This window comes from Diorhabda carinulata, chromosome 5, assembly GCF_026250575.1.
Source record: "Diorhabda carinulata isolate Delta chromosome 5, icDioCari1.1, whole genome shotgun sequence".
NCBI classification, from domain to species: Eukaryota; Metazoa; Arthropoda; class Insecta; order Coleoptera; family Chrysomelidae; genus Diorhabda; species Diorhabda carinulata.
Window position 1 is genome coordinate 9930873 of NC_079464.1, and position 13659 is coordinate 9944531.

Genomic DNA, 13659 nt, shown 5'->3' on the forward strand with positions numbered 1-13659 from the left:
AGAATTAGGTTTCAAGACACCTGCAAGCCAAGAGGCTCATAGAATTAAATAACGCATTTCACAAACTTTGTTGTTAATTGAAGTTACATTTGGTTTCAATAATCTGACTGGCGTACTCTACGAACATCAAACTAATAATACCACAGTATAAGTGTACAAACTTCCTTAAATACTAATTCTTATCTTATGCAATAATCATTGTAAATGAATAAAATCAGTCACATTAATATAAGATGAATAATAAATAATTGGAAAGGTTAACATTGATAATCAATGAAACTGACATAAATAATAAATACAAACAATTTATGGTGATGTATAATATGTAATGATGTAATAAGAGCCACAATTTGTTCCTGATTTTCACTATCGTTAAAAACTATTTATAGAAAAGGAAACAATAATTATCGAACAAAATGTTGTGGTATAAGATAATGGATATTATCATAGTGAACAACAAAGGATATCCAAGAAATAGCCTGAAAAAATATTGTGTTCTATAATAATATTTAAAATCACAAAACAAAATATCAATGGTAAAGCATCGAAAACATATACAATTTTTGTAGTTTTGAGATTGTCCCCTAATCACCCCATATTGATTCCAATAGAATTAGTGTAATAGAAATATATAAAAAAATATAACATTTGAATTTGACAAGGTTTCTATATATTGCGATGAATTTTGTCAAAATTTTTGCAAAAAGAATTGAATGTCCAGACACAAACATACTTTATCGTTTGAAATTGCATGAAATGGAAAGAATATTTGATTGCCTCGATTATCTACAGCTTCATTATGAATTTAAAAGATAATTTCCGCAAAGAACTTCTTCTTATTCAAATGAGAAATATCACGAGCAGGATCATGACTTAACTAACAGTATTTAAGATATCAAGGAAATTAGGGATATTACACATAACATAGAAGATGTGTAAAAACGGCACTGAAAGAAAATAATTATCCTGAGAAGATGATAAATAAAATAAACGACAAAAGGATAAATAGATCTATAATTAATTAAGGACCAACACAAAAAGTAGACATCAAGAGATAAACATGTTTCATATTTCAGTAGATAGGATATTAGTATAAGTCATGTATAATACATTATCGAAATATTACACTTTATTGAATTCTAAAACATCCAAAAAGGTATATTATATATCAATTACTTTTTATTGGTAGTGACGCTGTGAATATAGGACAGACATCTCAGTATTAAAAAATAGATTAATAGGTCATCAGTACAATAGAAATAATCAAACTGCATCAACATGAAATAACCGAATCAAAAACAAGGAAAAGAAAGTTTTTAGAAATGGTTCACATACATAGACACTACGAATAATTCAATCGATGACTGCTATATATTGACATGTAACAACTGAGGAAAAATTATTTCTTTTGGTTAAAACAGTTGTAGGGGATAAATCATTTGTTGCCCATTTAAAAATAACCGCCATGTGGTAAACAAAAGCTTTTGTCGTAAGTTTCTATGTGATTTGTGGAATCATTTTTTGAATTTTAGAGATTATTTCCAGTTCCATTACGTAATGGCTTCTTAAAGAGTTGTACTTGAAGAAATGCTAAGTTTACGTGGCTTTGTTGTTTTCTTTTTGTTTCGGTTTGAAATGGTTAGTGTAGGCAAGCGGTAAATATAGTCTAAAAAGCTAGTATATTGGAAAAACGTATATTCTAACTAAAGCTCTTCTACATCTAACGAAAAGAGGTTAACTCCACCTAAAGCTCCAAGTTTGTCCTTGTACCTTTCAGCTGCCACTGGTTAATAACTTTGCAACCTTTAAATGTACTCACTCATGTTGGATACACTCGAACACAATAGTGGAAATTAATTTCCAAAAAACTGACGTAATTTAAGAACAAAATAAATATAAGTTACTTTTTCATTTACTTCCAAGCTCACTCGCAAACTGACTAAAAGGCTGAAAAAATACTCAGTTTCAGCTATATTGATTTTACTGAAAGATATCTAAAAAATATCTATGAAATCCTCTTAATACCATAAACAAATAAACAAAACAACTTTTACTACTGGAAAAAACCCAGAAAAACGTCGATTTTTTTAAACTAATGTTCTATCAAAGAAAACCCAAAATTAAGAAGATTTATCAAAAAAACATTGAAAAATGTACATGAAGTAGAAATTTAATATATCATTTATATCAAATAATCTACATTCAATATTCTACATACAAGTCTCTAGAATGTTCGTTACAAGTTATTAAAATAAATAAACTCGCATTAAAATATTATTAGTCACTAATTTAACATTTTACAGATCCAAAATAGTATGGATTTTATTCCAAACTAAGTTCTTGCTTGATTAAAAATATGTTAAGTATTGGGAAATAGCTGATTAAATATTTTGATGTTACGCTACTGTTATTGCGTGATTTTTTTGTTTCTGTCTGTTAAAACGTCTTCCATTCGCATAGATCTAATAGTTGGTTCAAGCAATAATTGTGGATCTCACTCGGCCATATGAAATATTCAATTTTTTCAGCCATGACATTTCAAAATATCTGGAGTTTCATTATGCAAAGTACAAACTGTTTCAAGACTAGTTAAGGAACGTCCCGGAAATGGTCTGTATAATAATCCAATAATCCTTGTACTTCAAGGCTATAAATCATGCGATGCCAATTTCTACTATCACTGGAACACGTTTTCCCGGAAATATTAGTCCTGTCACTATATTGCTGAATAGAGAAATTATTTAGAATAATTTGTATTTCTTCTCAGTATATGCTCAATATAGTTTATTTATGATTATTTAGAGCACATATTTAATACTGATAAATAATTAGAAGCCCAATGGATCATACTATAGTCAAGAAATGGTAAACCAAAGATGGTATGAATAAATTCATCCTGCTCGATAACCAAGGAGCCCAAAAATCAAAGCTGGTTTATGAGCTAGGCAAAAAGAATAAAGTTTCGGGGGACATTAGATTGGAGGGAAAAGAAATAATAAAGAAACTAACCTAAAGTACGAGAGGATGTGTGAAGTCGGCTACTGGACAGCTAGGAAAATGTACAATAGATCCTTTGAACCGCAGTGTGTATAACACTCTCAATTATACACACGTACATACACACACATGAAATTGGAGACTTCGGATGGAAATTTAAGAATTTTAACAAAAGATTAAAGACAAATAAAACATATTGAAAAGAGAAGTAAGAACAAGAGTGGCCATGAGGCTTTATGACGATGGTTTACGTTGTGAGAGCGGGCTAAAAATCTAGTCCCAATCACGCGTTGAGTATATTCTCGATTACTCTATTTCAGAAAAGAAATTTCAAATAAACTACCAAGTATAGGAATCAAATATTCTTCGTATGCTAGGCCTAATGAACAGAGGAAAGAAAACTAAAGTGTATCAACTTTTTAGAAAATTTCATATGCAAACATAGGAAAAAAACCAAAATTACTTTTGTTTCATCACGAAATACGTTATAAGCAAAGAAAAAGAAATGCGATTTATCTTATTTCAATAACAAACCAAGATAATTTCACTAAATATAAAGTAATAGGGAATGACAATGAAAGGTTTAAATCAAGATTGAACAATATGATGAAATCAATTTTCTTAATATTATATTATATAAAATTAACTATAAAATAAAACAACATGATATTCAAAACCACCTTGGTCCTTGAGATATTAAATTTCAATTTATGTCATCTAATCTAAACAGAAATTAATTCTATTGATAAAGGTACGCTACTTTCAGATAACTGATTTGACTACACAGCTATTCAAGTCAGTACAGCAAGTCAAAAACTACAATAAAAAATATATGCAAAGAACAAAGATTATAACTAACTTATAATGTAATGAACTCATGAATTAAACATCAATAAATTTCTCTGTTCATAATTTTCATCAGGCGTAATTTGAATTATTATGCACTAACTAAAGAAAACTAGATTCGGTTGTTATGAAAAAGATTTATAGTTATAATGTCAGTCGTAAGAATTTAATTTCAACCACCCTAAGATTTTCATTAAAACTAGTGGACTACGAAGGGGTTGCAAGAGAGAGACAGCGCCGAAGCTTGTCAGTGGCCATTTACAAGGGTCGGATTTCTTGTCTAAGCCTCGAAAAGGGACAGGCCGATGGGCCAGAAGTTAGGACAGCGGCCGAACTGGACATGAATAATGCATACCGCAGATGTGGAATACGTGTAAGCCCTCTCGAACCCTTACTGGCCCCTTTCGTGTAGCCCTAAGGACATCAGTGTTAGACGTGTCCGCATCTATAACATTTTGTATTGACAAAATGGCTTTCAAGTTATATGCCGTATGGAATTTTAATTATCTAACTTATCATTCATTGAAAGACGAAAATGTTAACGTATTTGATTACAAACAATCTCGTATCTAAAAATCTGAATAAAATATCAAAGTTCGGTTTTTATACAAATAAACATAATAAACAAGTGGTCCAGCAAGGTTCAAGTCTAAGAGGGATGGTGTTGAGGTTAAAACTAGATCGAGCTAATAAAACTTGTTATAAAACGGTCAAACCTGTGTACTGTAATACAATATACAAAATACACTCGAATAGTATTTTTTTATAATCCTACACAATCTTTTGAATTGATGCGTGTAACATGGAACATACAATCATTCATACACACTTTTCCCCTTGATTTAAATTGTGAAATGGAATTGTAATTTATTCAAAATTAGAATGGAAGATCAGAGGTCGTTTTTTTGTAAAAATAAACAAGTGGTCCAGACAGATTCTTTTCGAAGAGGTATAAATTTAACTGAGGATTAAACGAAATCGTGTTGATTAAACAGGTTGGAGAGTGGTTAGGATTAGAATTTTTTTTCAAACGTCATGAATACTTCTTATCTAATTGTCTCATATATTTATCTTTTCAGTATATTTGTTACCCTTAGAATGCGGAATATTTTCATGTGCACATTAATATACAATCGTAAAAGTATGAAATTGGAATTACTTTACCTAGTGAGCTTCCACAATTCCAATTGTGGAAAGACAGTAAACGAAACACACAACTCACTAAAGAAAATGTTATTTTTGTTCAAGATCCAGTTATTTTAGATCAATCACCTTAAAAAAGTGTTTGTGTGTGTGTGTGTATGTGTGTGTTGTTTCCTCCAAAGAGTCATCAAGTAATTGAACGCAATTTGTGGTGATACGGAGTCTGAAGAAGAATGTTTAGGCTAAAAGATTTTATATAAAATTTGTAGAAACAATATAAATAAAAAAACACAATGTGAAAATACCAGGGAAGGTTTAGAATAACAAGCCAGGAAATGATATCCGTTTCTGATCTTCATTCAAAGTTTATACGATCCATTATTTTGCTTTAATACTGATAGCAACTGCCGCGCGAGATTTACATCGCGTCATACCTTCTTACCTTTTCCCCCCTATACGGAGGGTAATAAAAAACATATAAAAGAAAACTGTACATCACACCTAACCAAAAACTTGGCTATAAAGATTATATGAATTATCTTGTACTATTAAGATGAAAAATATCTTTGGCAAAATTTTATTTAAAAATATTTGGATTTTTTCAATATTTATTAGAGTTAAACAAAAGTTTCAGAGTTAACAAAAATTAGATAATATAGTAACCTATTCAATAATAATCAATACAAAAAAATCATCGGACTATTAGAGTTACCGTGAATGCTGAACCATTGAGGGAGGCTAGGAGGAGATACTGAAAGCCGGGCTCTTAGCAGACCAAACCATGTTTATTAACACCTCTTGTGTCTCTTTTTCTTCCAAATATCTTCTGCATAATTTGGAACTATGCTTGGGATAATTGTTCTGTTGGAAAATGAATCCATCTCCAATTAACCACAAACCCGAAAGAACGGAACTTTGTTCTAAAAATTTTTTCTACTATTCATTTTTTCTAATTTCATCAATTTTGATCAAATCCCCAGTTCCACGGCTTGTTCGAACGGTGACACGACCTTATAACTTCGCATCTCCAAATCGCCGTTTTACTGTAGCCTTTGTTACAATTGATAGATTATTGTTGTTGAATGCTGTTTTATGTGATCTTAAACTTTTGGCCGGCAGTGTACAGCATCTAATCAGATATCTATCGAAACATATGATATTCGTACTTTCAATTGGACAAAAATAAATCTTTTTTTCTTAAAAATTAATAACAAAATTAGTCGTTACTTTAAGTATATTCAATACCATATAATATACGTTGAAGCTAACCACTACGCAATATCTATAGGTTGCGGTCGAAAGAATTTTTGTTTCCATGACGTTATTTATCTTATTAGAAATTCATATGTCTATTTGTTTTCAATTTCTTTATTTAATTCTAATACTGATATTATCATCTTACTTCCCACATAAAATGTATTGTTGTTTGGATTCAATGAAAGATATTTTTTAAATTTCTTTTTCTTCTTCAAGGTTATACCATATTATTTGACGAAGGTTGACTGAAAAGTTTATGACATAACAGAGAGACCAGACATTTTTTCCCAAAAAAATGTTAATATTCTAATATGGTCTCCTTTTAAACCTATACACTTTGTTCAGCGATTTTCTAACCTTTTCAACCCTTCCAAATAATAGTTACCGTCTCTCTCCTCAAAAGAGGCATTAACGTATGCGTTAATGTTCTTGTTTCATGAAAATCTGTCTTCTATAAGTGAAATTTACGTCAGTGGGTGTCAAATCTGGTGGGTGATTACGGTGGTAAGTCAATCAAGTTGAAGTGCAATTCGGGAATTTCAGTCACGGCACTCACCATAGTGTGAGCGATTGTCCACGCAAGATAGCCAAAAAATCATCATTTTGCTTAGTTTAGCTTTCGGAGATTTCGAAAAAAAATTCCCTTGATTACAAAATTCCGTTTTTTTATAAATAAATGTCGACTTCCTACATAAAATAATGTACTAATCAAAAAGACCATATTTTTTGTTATTGCTGTTAATTTGTTTATAATGTCATAAGTCATTAAACGTACAATCTCCAGCTTTTGTACACGCCAGATTTCGATAGTTCAGAATATTTTGGGATAATTACTAGACTGAATGACAATAACTAAACTCCTTTATAATTGTTTATCTAGAAACATCAATAGTCATTGTTATTTTCGTTTATCTTTTGAACTAATTAATATTTTTCAACGTGCAATATATACTTGTATAGGTCTTTTAATGACAAGAAAAAAATAATTTAACTTTTTTTATGTAAAGTTACCAGCAACGAAGTTATAAGCAAAAAATGAGAAATTGACTTAAAATTCGACACATATAGGTGTTTTCAGCAATGATACAAAATTATTTTAGACCACGGAAAAAGGTAAGTCAATGTACACACTTTCCACCACCGAAATATAAAATTTCACACATATCGAGGAAAAGTAAGCGATATTTCCTAAATTGTCTGGACAACAAGTGCATTGTTCTTGTGAAAAAAAGGTTTCTGTTACAAGATTGTAGTGATGGATTCAGATTTCCTTTACAGTCAAGGACTGGACGCAAAAAATTTGACTTATTTTATTGAAATCGCATGGAAAGGCCTGGAAAATATTCATTCCAATGTGATATTTATCAAAAGTAAGAAAACGCGTTACAGTACGCGCGGATAACTTACGCATGCATAATTCTGCATTTAGTACACGGCAAATGCGCTCATTTTATAAATGATGACAGTCTCTTCTACTCTAACTTTATCCGACTCCCTTTCAGCCCCATTTGTCAAACTTTTCCGATGATATTGCTTATTGCGCCGCAGTTGTTGATCGTCCTAAAATCTCGTCGTCAGTTAAGCAGATATAGCTACGTTTGAATTCAGCTTCCCCAAAATTTTACGATCATATTTGATGGTGCAGAGTCTGCGTGTGTCTAACTCATTTTTGATTTGTGTAGGTGTATAACCCATTAAAAACAAATATTTGATAACAGCTCCTTACATAATTTTTTCTATTTTCAAAAAAATTCTTCAAAACGACTCACCTATACGATTGTAAACCAGAAACTAAGCATCCAAAATGGCTGGAATTTAAGTGATAATTTCTGAACGGATTAACAAGATTAGTGGTGAATCCGTTGTAGGCATTATTACAGTGGAAACATGAAAAAATCATTATAAGACTAGTAAGTCTACTTTGGCTGTTCTGTACGCTCCTTCACAGTCAAGCTGATATGGCTACGTTTGAAGTCTGCTGTCCAAAATTTTACGATCGTAAATATTGATACAGAGTCTCCGTACATAACGTCTAACTTCTCTATCGATTGCGACGACGTAATACTTTTCAAAAACAAATATTATCGACAGCTCGATACTCAATTTTTTTTATTTTCAGAAAAATCTTCGCAACGATTGTCAAACAAAAAGTCAGCGTCCAAAATTGCTGAAATTTTAGTGATATTCTCGACACATACGAAAATATATTTCTCAGCATATAAGTTACGAATGGGCATAAGCATAAGCCAGCCCTGTTCAGGTACAATGGGATTTTAAACTTCGGCGAATTCGTGTGGTTCTTTTCATCTGCTTTTTATGAATGGCGGACGCACTAGTTATGTTTCCTTTTAGAATCCTCTATTATAGCAAGCGGTTTATTCACATTATTTCTTTCAAATAATTCTCAGGGAAGTCTATTTATTTATTTGTTGTGTTTTTATTGTTGTAGAAATTCGCAGAATTCTATTTAGGATATATAAGGAGTTGAGTAAGCGCAGTTAGTTCAATTTTCAATAAATAGTCGTGGTGAATACAACAAATTAGTATTTATAAGTGAATTATCATAATTATATGTAAGTAAATTAAGAACGTAAGAGTCAGTGTTTATTCATTTACCCCTCGAATAGAAAGAGTGTAAATAAATACGAAAAACATCACATTATAATTATAATTCGAATTTATAAATTACAATGTAACTATGAATAATTTAATCGAATGGTTTTTTGTTATTTTGAGAGCAAATATTTACTACTTCAGTTATTTTGATAAAAGTTTCGGAACAGCGCTGATATAATGGCATCCCACATGTTATGCGTAACATCTACGATTTCGATATGCAACCAATAATCTTCTGCTGTTCACATTTTTAGACCGTAGATCTGCATAATTACCGTAAAGCACACAGGTCTCGAATTTACAGCCCTCATTGGTAATAGTAATACTTCTTGATATATGATTTTTTCATCTTGCAAAAACACAACAATAAAGCCCATATCTTCCACATTGTCTAAACTAAAGAAATTAAATGACTTCTAAAATTTTGCGTTCCCTATATTTTTTGTTTTATTCCTAATGCAGTATTGGAAAAATTCTTCATCATTATATAATATATAAGTGAAGATGTTAACACTTCAACCAACTTTCTTAAATCTACCAGTCTATATGTTAATAGAACTTCATTGTTCCACTGTAGTTCGACTCCATTGTGTGAGTGATTTGTCTTTGGTCCCCTTTTTTCGTTTATTTGACTCTCTTTTACGAGGATGTATTGATAATTAGTTAGCCTAAACCAGTTCCATGCATAAACAAAATATTGCGTTTCCATAGCAACGAACAATAACTTAATAGAAGTGTCAGTGTGAAGTTTGGCGTCAAAAATTGAACTTCAAGCTTCAAAAGAGGTAAATTTTACATTGAAGATGATAACCGATTGGGAAAGCCAGTTTTTGTGTCGAAATATCGATGCAGTTCATGACATGATTTTATCAGACCGTCGAATTGGGCTAAAACGGATATCTGAAGCACTGAATATTTCATACGAACGCGTTCATCATATCATAGTTCACGTCAATTTGGACATGAGAAAAATTGCTATAAAATGGATTCCCAAATGTTTGAATGTTGATCAAAAGCGTGCAAGGGTAGAAGCATCTTGTTCGATCTGTGCTCGATTTGAAAATGATGTAGACTTCTTAAACCTTATTGTTACAATGGATGAGACTTACATTAGGTTATATTTCTACGATCCAGAAACAAAGCAACAATCGATGGAATGGCAACACTCTGGTTCTCCAAGACCTAGGAGGTTTCGTCTCCAAAAATATTCTGGAAAAGTTCTTGCTTCAGTTTTTTGGGATTGCCATGGAGTAATCATGATTGATTTCTTCGATAAGGGTGGAACAATAACTAGAGATTACTATTCGATATACGGGAAAAAAATTAAAAAGAAAAGACGCGGATAGCTATCCTAAGGTGTTTTTGCAGGACAACACCCCTGCTCACAAATCTCATTTTGCCATGAAAAAATTCGTGATTTAGGGTTTGAATTACTAAAACACCCCCCTTATTCACCATATTTGGCTCCCTCCGACTATCATCTCTTTCCTCAACTGAAAAAAAGTTGTAAATTTTCTTCCCACGAGGAGGTAATAAAAGCTGTGGAGGTCTGGTTTGTAGAGCAGGAAGAAACATTTTTTTTTTGAACAGTCTAGAGACCTTGCAGGTTCGCTGTAATAAAGGTACCCAATTAAGAGGAGAATATGTTGAGTAATAAAATATTTTGACATTGAAATTTTGTTTGGTTCTATAGTAGACTAAGAATTTTTCAATATATCCTCGTATATACTATGTTGTTATTTAGCCCACAGCCGGACAACTCAAAAAAGTATTAATATTTGTATATCTTATTTATTACTCTTCAGCATTGAGAACCTACTCCATAACGTGGAAAGTTTCATATTCTTGGCCTTTTCGACAAAATAATAAGTTTTATCTCTGTGTTAATTTTGATGTCGTTTCCTTTTGTTTCATATGCATTCCCAAGCATAATATTTTCATAGCTCAGTATAAACTATACACATTTTTTAATATAATGGTAAATACCGTTGTGTTCAACGATATTTGAAAACTTTTTTATAAATGAATCTTCAATTGGCATTAACAACCATCATTGTCATCTATCAATTCTGAAGACAAAATTAACAAATGTTAAAAACTTCCTTCCGTACTAGGATATACTCAAAATACTCAAAAACGTTATAAAATTTTCGAAATTAGTTCTACAAATTTTTTCACTTTCTAATTAACATTTTCCCATGACATTTTGTAAATCTATACTACTGAGTAATTATTTATACACACTTCTCCCCTTATTTTATATCTGAATATAATTTTCCAACCTAAATATGGGTTCAGAGGTCGTTTTTTATACATAAAAAACAAGTGGTCCAGCAAGGTTCCCATCAAAGAGGGATGATGCTGAGAATAAAACTAGATCAAGTTGTTAGGGTTTCACCTGCCATTGTGTTCTTCCACTTGTCGACAGTATCCTGTTAACTTTTGTTATATCTGATCTCTGTGACCTGGATTATCCACTAGTTGACAAAAAAATAGGCAGAGGGAAAAGTTGAATCTGACCGGAAATAATATAGATAGTTTTCTAACAAAAGAATGAATTTTTCGAAATAATGCAACAAAAATTAAATGAAATTATGAAATTGCTTTTCGGCATTAGAACAAGAAAACAACTGTCGATTTGGTGTTTCAAGTAACTAGCTAATACCACTTTGACCCCAAATCAATTTCACTGGTTTCTAATTAACCTAAGAATAATATAAATAAGAGCAGATACAGTAATTCTATGAATATATTGGTAATATAAGCGCTTGAAACTATTGAAATTTGCATAAATATATAGGGAAAAACAAAATTTTTGTAAATTTCTTTGCAAAATAAAAAAATTTACATTGAAATTCTGCTTAAAAACGAAGTATTGATAATATGGTCATGACATAAAAACTAGGTAGTTGATTCAATAAAACGATGGTCGTGTTCACTATCCCGCTAGAGGAAATCACTACAAAAACTGTTGATGTTATTCAGGAAGTGCCAGTTTTTTTGACAAATATGAACTCTCAAGACAGTTTTTGGCTCTTGCACGAACGGCGACTCATCGCAGCTTGATTCTCATTCAAGCTAAAAAATTTCCAAAGAACCCCTTGATTTCTTGAAGAATATGTGTTGAACAACTGTAATAAAATCGCAAAATCAAAAGATTGTTTAAATTGTTTGATTGTTCGTACGTTGACTCTATTTATTTGAACAAAGATGCCTCTTTCATATGATTGTAATCTACACAAATCAGTATATGGTTAAAATTAAAGATAATTTCCGAAGGCAAAGAGATGTTAAGATTACAAATCTTATTAAAATAAAGGTGTTCATAGGCCTATATTTAGCTGGAGTCTATAGGCCCAACTTATTAAATTTGAAGACATTATGGTTATCAGATGGAAATGGAGTTAGAGAAATTTGTAAAATTCGATAATATATACCAGGGCCTAACATAACGGCAGATAATTAGTTGTTCGACATAAACCTGGTTAGTGAATTTAGAAATAAGTCCAGAGATTGTGACGACTGACGATTATTCGCTCTCAACGATAATCGCACCTCAATATCATATGATTCAAATTAGAATAAGAACGTAATTGTCCTATTAAGTCTGCAAAAAAACAATTCCCTCGAACCGATCACAGGTAACAAAATAAAGTAAAATATTTTTATGATGATACACAATGCGGCGTACAGATTGTCGACATGAGTGGTACATACAATGTAGTACCCAATTCTAAACGTTGACCAATATTAATTTCATTTCATTCATTCAATGATGAGTGTTGGAGTATAGCAACGATGCGCACACTAAATATAATTGTGCCTGTGCGAAATAAAAATGCCAGGTAGACGGGAAACCAAGAGAGCCAAATTTTATTGCTCTTCCCCTTCCGTCTGAAGAGCCCCGAAGGATGACCCACCACGGTAAGTCCGCCACCAGCCCACGCGACAGCCAGACGCATTCAGCAATTCACATCCAGTTATCAGTGTTTATACAAAAGTGTTTTTTACAGTCCATTCATTTATAATTAAACGAAAGACTTTTTCAAGTGCATTTTACATACTGCGTTACGTGCATACTTTTATTCATGTATTATTGTGCTTCATTTATGTATTATTAATAAAGTCAATCTAATAATACTTATTGTTTATTAACATTTAACAACAATGAGCATAATTACACAAATTTATGTATCTATCTAGGTAATAAACATCCTCCAATTCTCAGAAGGTTTTTATAATAAGAATACCTTTAGATCTACAAGGAGGCCTAATAGGATTCAAGCCACAAATGAAAGGAGTGCCAGATAATACAGAAGAATTCTCTTCAAAGAGAAGGAAACGCTGTAGCAGATGTTATGCAAATAAACTAACAAATTTGAATAAACTAAAACATAAATGACCGCCAAACTCATCCATCTCATTTAAAATGTTAATCATTTATGGACATTCAAGCTCAAGCTCGTATAAATGGTAAACATGGTAGTCCTATGTTATTCAACATAGTAATTAATGAAATTATAAAAGGCGCGGCTAGGTAAAGGTTACGGAATGGGCTGACTATCTAGAAAAACCATACGCATGACAGTATGGAAAGAGTTCATTAGAAGCAAATCAGAACTAGAAGGTCAAATAATATAACAGATAATGAAATACAAATACATAAGTAGTTATGGAGACGTAGGAGGACAAGTAGCTAGAGCAAATAAAATCGCGGGATGTCTTCAGAACGTAGTATGGTGGAACAAATACCTAAAACAACAAAAATGACCAATTTACTAAGCCGACCTATTCATTAGA